Genomic DNA, 7500 nt, shown 5'->3' on the forward strand with positions numbered 1-7500 from the left:
TGGGTCAGTTTGCAACGGGCGGGACCGAAAGACGACGTGTGGACTAAAAATAGCAAGTTCGCCTTCCTTGCTGAATTAAGATCTCGCAGGGAGGTAGTGTCTACGCTAGCACACAGAGAGAGAGAGAGAGAGAGAGAGAGAGAGAGAGATATGAAGGGAGAAAACGGTTGAAAGAATGAGTGAAAGATTTAGCAGAAGAAAGGGATGCATGTTCATATAAATATGTAAAAGAGAGAGAGAGAGAGAGAGAGAGAGAGAGAGATATGAAGGGAGAAAACGGTTGAAAGAATGAGTGAAAGATTTAGCAGAAGAAAGGGATGCATGTTCATATAAATATGTAAGAGAGAGAGAGAGAGAGAGAGAGAGAGAGAGAGAGAGAGATATGAAGGGAGAAAACGGTTGAAAGAATGAGTGAAAGATTTAGCAGAAGAAAGGGATGCATGTTCATATAAATATGTAAAAGAGAGAGAGAGAGAGAGAGAGAGAGAGAGAGAGAGAGAGATTGATGAACAGAAGCAACGTATGCATCTTCATATAAATATGAGAAAAGAAATGTGTGCGTGTGTTGTGCGCAAGCGCGCGTGAGAGAGAGAGAGAGAGAGAGAGAGAGAGCTACTATAAAAAGGTGCATACAATAAAAAAATATAAAAATAAAAAGAAAACTTTTCTATTTTAGATGCCAACAACAATACGAGGAAAAGTCGTCACTCGTCACAAACATCTTAACTTGGACAAGTGGTGCTGCCCACTTTTTATACTCTTACTCCTCTTCCTTGATGGGTTTCCTAAGACATCAAGACAGTGGGATTTTTTTAGTATTTAAATATCTTCAAAGAACTTCGCTTCTAAACATTCCAGAGTTTCTCGTATCAGACTTAAAAATCAATTGATCTTTTCAGATTATTATGTGTAAGTGTAGGCAAAGGGAAAAAAAGCCGTAACCAGAGAGAAGGATCCAATGTAATACTGTCTGGCCAGTCAAAGGACCCAATAACTCTCTAGCGGTAGTATCTCAACGGGTGACAGGTGCCTTGGCCAACCTCATTATCATCATCATCTCCTCCTACGCCTATTGACGCAAAGGGCCTCAGTTATATTTCGCCAGACATCTCTATCTTGAGCTTTTAAATCAATACTTCTCCAATCGTGCTTTCCTATTTCACGCTTCATAGTCCTCAGCCATGTAGGTCCGAATCTTCCTGCTCTTCTAGTGCCTTGTGGAGCACAGTGAAAAGTTTGGTTAACTAATCTCTCTTGGGGAGTGCAAAGAGCATGCCCATACCATCTCTATCTGCCCCTCACCATGATCTCATCCACATATGGCACTCTTGTAATCTCTCTTATAGTTTCATTTCTAATCATGTCGTGCCATTTAACTCCCAATATCCTTCTGAGGACTTTGTTCTCAAATCTACAAAAAATGTTGGATACTGTTTCACTGTCATACCACGACTCATGTCCAGACAGTAACACCGATCTCACTAAACTGATATATAACCCGATTTTTATGTATAACATCAGGCGATTTGATTTCCAAATTTTATGTAACCTTGCCATTGTGTAATTTGCTTTTTTCAATCTTTCATTAAACTCCAATTCTAAAGACCCTTTATTAGAGATCATAGTTCCTAAATATTTAAACGATTCTACCTCATCAATCCTTTCTCTCTCCAATGATATTTCATCTGGCCAACCTACTACCCTGAATTGTATCCTGAACAGAATTTACTGAAACAAAAACACCAATTACAAAAATCTAATTCCTTATAATCATTTGTTCACTTGTTTATTCCATTTGAACAAATATTTACGTAAAATTAGAAGAAAAGTGAGCCAATTCTAATAAAGAAATCAGTGGGTTTAACAACACGCAAATAAGGCCTTTAATCTATGTAAATATGGCCTTGAACTTATTCCAAATCATGAGTGTCTGTGTGTGTATTATGCATGAATTATAGGTGTTTGTGTATGTGTGTATATATATATATATATATATATATACGTATATATAATATGCTTTGTTGCTTTGTACACGTATGTTAACATGTATATTGCCTATATTTATATCCTATCTATTTATCTATCTATATATATATAGATAGATAGATAAATATATAGATAGATAGATAGATAGATATAGGCTATATACATGCTAACACTCATGTAAAAAGCATATATATATATATATATACATATATATAGATAGATAGATATAATGTAGATATAGGCTACACACATGCTACCACACATGCACAAAGCATATATATATATATATATATAAATAGATAGATACATAGATAGATAGATATAGACTATATACATGCTAACACATGTACACACGCACACACACACACATATATATATATATATATATATACATATCGTAGTAAATCACACATCATAATAAAGTACTGATTCAAACAACGGTTGAACCAAATCAACATTAGAAAAACACACTGTGCAAATTCCAACAATTAAAACTCACTAACGAGAAAATTACCCAAAGAAAATTAAGCCTAACCAAAGCTAGATCATAGATATTGTGGTCCCCATAATAATAATAATAATAATAATAATAATAATATTAATAATAATATTTTCCTTAACGATTAGATATATATTTGATCATCTGGTATTATTTCGCAATTTGTTAAGTGAATAACTCTAATATCTTATCTTATCGAACCGACTGTTATGAAAATAATGGCAGATAAGATAAGGAGTAGTTTCTTATTATATAACATTCATTTATCATTTAGCATTTATGTAATTCAAATTATATGTATATATACAGTATATATATATATATATATATATAATAGATAGATAGATAGGTGGGTATTTACATTACGCAGGTTATATATATATATATATATACTGTGTATATATGTATGTATATATATATATATATATATCTACATATATATACTTATTAAACCTGTGTAATATATATCTATCTATCTATTATATATATGTGTATATATATAATGTAGATAGATAGATAGGTAGATATATTAAACAGGTTTTTTAATATATAAATTATATATGTGTATATGCATATATACATAATATAATATATATATATATATATATAGAGAGAGAGAGAGAGAGAGAGAGAGAGAGAGAACTACAATAAACACAAATACATCACCCAGACTAAACATTTATATAAACCCATTAAACAGAACAAAAACAGCCTCCCATAGCCCTCTCTCTCTTCACAACTCTTCCCTCAGGCAAATAGCGATTATCTAGACAAAACGAGTCTACCCAATCAACACCGAGTGTGGCTAGTGACGTAACAGTGACGTAACAGTGACGTCACTCCTAAGAAGACATTGGAAGCTGTAAAGGCATCAGCAGCTCTGTTTCGCAAGTCTGCTCGCGAGAGCTTATCGCGTTCACAAGCCACCCACCTGTTCGAAGCGTTCGCTGCCAATTCTCCAGCGGAACGACGAGGAGAGTTTTATAGTTTTGTTCTAGCGCTATCTTGTCAGAAGGCTATCAAGTAGGTGATGGTTATTTTCTGTTTTGGGGCCTGGCTCTAAATTAGGTGGCTTTGTCTTAAGGTAGAAATGTTTTTATATAAGTTTTGAAAAGGGCATAGAATGGTGAAAATTAAATGTATTTCTCTTGTTATCCTGTACACTATCTGCAGGACATTCTATCCGGAGAGAAACTATCTTCGATCTTTGGACGCCACTAAGATATTGTCTATTCATTATATATATATATATATATATATACATACATACTATACTGTATATATATATATACACACATACATATACTGTATATATATATATATATATACATACATATACTGTATATATATTATTATATATACAGTATATATATATATATATATATGTGTGTGTGTGTTTGTGTATACAGTATATATATACATATATATATGTATATATACAGTATATATACATATATATACATTATATATATATATATATGTATATATACAGTATATATATATATATATATATACAAACATAAATAACAACAACAACAATTACCGCCATTTCTGGTCCATTGCATGCATGACAAAGGCCTCAGACAAGTCATTTCATGTCTAGATTTGGCCATTTTCATAACCACGCGGGTAGGAGACTTTACTTTAATCGCTCAAAGCAAACCAACCTAGTATAGGTGTCCCTGACTAGTACAGCTTTGCTGATCATAGCAATACACAAACCCTTGCACCATGATAAAGTTAACCCCACTCAGCAAGTGGGGGTATACAAAAAAAAAAAAAAGAGAGAGAGAGAGAGAGAGAGAGAGAGAGAGAGAGAGAGAGTTAAAAACAAATAAATAATTCTTCTACGGCCATAACTAAAGTATAAAACTAGAGGGACACTCAATAGAAAGCAGACCTCCGCCGCAGCAGCTTATTTTCGACCTTTTACTCGACCTTGACCTTTGACCTTAACTTGTAATAATTGGCGTGGATTTTCATACACTCAAATATGAACCAAGTTTGAAGTCTCTGTGACAACGATGTCCAAACTCATGGCTGATTACGTGAATTGGACATTTTGCTTGACCTTTGACCTTGACCTTCCAAAATTTAATCATTTCCAGCTTTTTACATAACAGTTAACCCTTGCAAGTTTCATTACTCTACCATTAAAAGTGTGGCCATGAAACTGTTCATAAACAAACACACACACACACATTACAAACACACAAACGGTGGGGAAAACATAACCTCCTTCCAACTTCGTTAACGGAGGTAATTACAGTATGGCTGCAAAACCATTCAAATCGACAATACATGAAATGTACTTCTAACAAAAAAAAGTCGGTATTACATGAAATCCTGAAATTTACTCATAGCATAAAAAAAAAATCGGCATTGCATCAAATGTCCTAGCAAAAAAAAAGAAAAAAAAAAGATCAGCATTACATGAAATCATGAAATGTACTAGCAAAAATATCGGCATTACATGAAATCATGAAATGTACTCCTAGCAAAAAAAGTCGGCATTGCACGAAATCATGAAATGTACTCCTAGCAAAACAATCGGCATTGCATGAAATCATGAAATGTACACCCAGCATAAAAGTCGGCATTGCATGAAATCTTGAAATGTAGCCTACTCCTGGCCAAATAATTGGCATGGCATGAAATCATGATATTTACTTATAGCAAAAAAAAAAGAAAAAAAAAAGAAAAAAAAAAAAAAAAAAAAAGATCAGCATTACATGAAATATTCTCCTAGCAAAAACTCCAAAGAAATCCTTTCGTCCACAGTACAAAACATCCGACCGCAGCCGGGGGAACTAGAGCGCTAACTCGCCTGTAATAAAAACATACCGAAAATCATTTTCCTGTTTACAAGAAAACGCTTGGCTGGGTTTCTCCAGAGATAAGGTTGAGCGTTGGGTCTGACTCAATCATGCGTGCAGACAAACAAGCGAGAATGCACGCCATGCTTGCTCTCAAGCATGGTGCGTGTTAAATGCACATACACACCCAAACACACGCAATAAACAACATAAATGCACGCAAATACACGCACAATGAAAACATAAATGATATTATACAAGTGTCTGGAGGGTTTGATTCAATCATGCGTACTGACACACAAGCACGAATGCAAGCCATGCTTGTTATCAAGCAAGCTGCATGTCAAATATACACACACACACACCCACACACACGCATATAAAGAACATGAATGCACGCAAATACACGCACATTAAAAACATCACACGCTATTATACAAGTGCTATTATACAAGTGTATCTCTAAAGCTGTCTTATATAAGAACGTATTTTGTTAAAACCATCGCTGGTCTGGTAGGGGTTACATACTTAGGGAAGACTATTATTATTATTATTATTATTATTATTATTATTATTATTATTATTATTATTATTATTATTAATATTAGCCTTACTACGTACATACGAACCCCTACGAATAGCTTTCTATAATCAGCTGATTCACACTGTAACGTGGAATAAATGCAGTGAGCGCACACATTGCAAATGTGACTATAACCCCTCACAAACAACAACAACAACAACAAGTCCGCTTGATAAACAACTGAAGTGCAATACGCCACATATGTTTGGAAAGGAAGGGGGGGGGGGAAGGATATGAGTGCAAAGGATGTGTGGAACGTCATGCCATCAAATTGTGGTTTTAAGGATAATTAAGGATTTGTTTTGGCTGATATTTATAATATGAAAAAGGGTAGGACTGACTCTCTCTCTCTCTCTCTCTCTCTCTCTCTCTCTCTCTCTCTCTCAATAGTTTCCTTGGGCTGAGATTAGCAACTGGAAAATAGTAGTCTCTCTCTCTCTCTCTCTCTCTCTCTCTCTCTCTCTCTCTCTCTCTCTCTCTCTCTCTCTCTCTCAATAGTTTCCTTGGGCTGAGATTAGCAACTGGAAAATAGTAGTCTCTCTCTCTCTCTCTCTCTCTCTCTCTCTCTCTCTCTCTCTCTCTCTCTCTCTCAATAGTTTCCTTAGGCTAAGATTAGCAACTTGAAAATAGTAGTCTCTCTCTCTCTCTCTCTCTCTCTCTCTCTCTCTCTCTCTCTCTCTCTCTCTCTCTCTCTCTCTCAATAGTTTCCTTGGGCTGAGATTAGCAACTGGAAAATAGTAGTCTCTCTCTCTCTCTCTCTCTCTCTCTCTCTCTCTCTCTCTCTCTCTCTTCGAGACCAACCATATATATATATAGATATATATATATATATATATATATATATATATATATATATATATATATATATATATATATATATATAGAGAGAGAGAGAGAGAGAGAGAGAGAGAGAGAGAGAGAGAGAGAGAGAGAGATATGTAAATATATATATATATATATATATATGATAAATTTTGCAAATTTTTACGTGTTTTTCATATTCAAATAAGCCATATATATTTTGATATATTAATGTCTGGATTCTCTTAACGACCTCGGGATCAGAGCCCCAGGCGAAATCTCACAAAGACAAGAGCTTGGCTCCGGCCGGGAATCGAACCCTGGTCGGCAAGCTTATATAGACAGTGACTAACCCATTCGGCCACGAATGGGATAGTCACTGTCTATATAAGCTTGCCGACCAGGGTTCGATTCCCGGCCGGAGCCAAGCTCTTGTCTTTGTGAGATTTCGCCTGGGGCTCTGATCCCGAGGTCGTTAAGAGAATCCAGACATTAATATATCAAAATATATAAGGCTTATTTGGATATATATATATATATATATATATATATATATATATATATATATATATATATATATAAATTTGTGAATATATATATATATATATATATATATATATATATATATATATATATATATATAATCATGTAAACAAATATACCGCTAGTATAAACAAAAAGCCTCTTTATTTATCCCAAATAAAAAAATATAAATATAATTAATTGGGAGTCCATCATTCATTAGTGCATGTAACCTCCATGTTTACAAAACTCTCCAATTAGTAGAATTATTCTTTTAAATCAACTGACTCTAA

The sequence above is a fragment of the Palaemon carinicauda genome, unplaced genomic scaffold (genome assembly GCF_036898095.1).
Source record: "Palaemon carinicauda isolate YSFRI2023 unplaced genomic scaffold, ASM3689809v2 scaffold180, whole genome shotgun sequence".
NCBI lineage: Eukaryota > Metazoa > Arthropoda > Malacostraca > Decapoda > Palaemonidae > Palaemon > Palaemon carinicauda.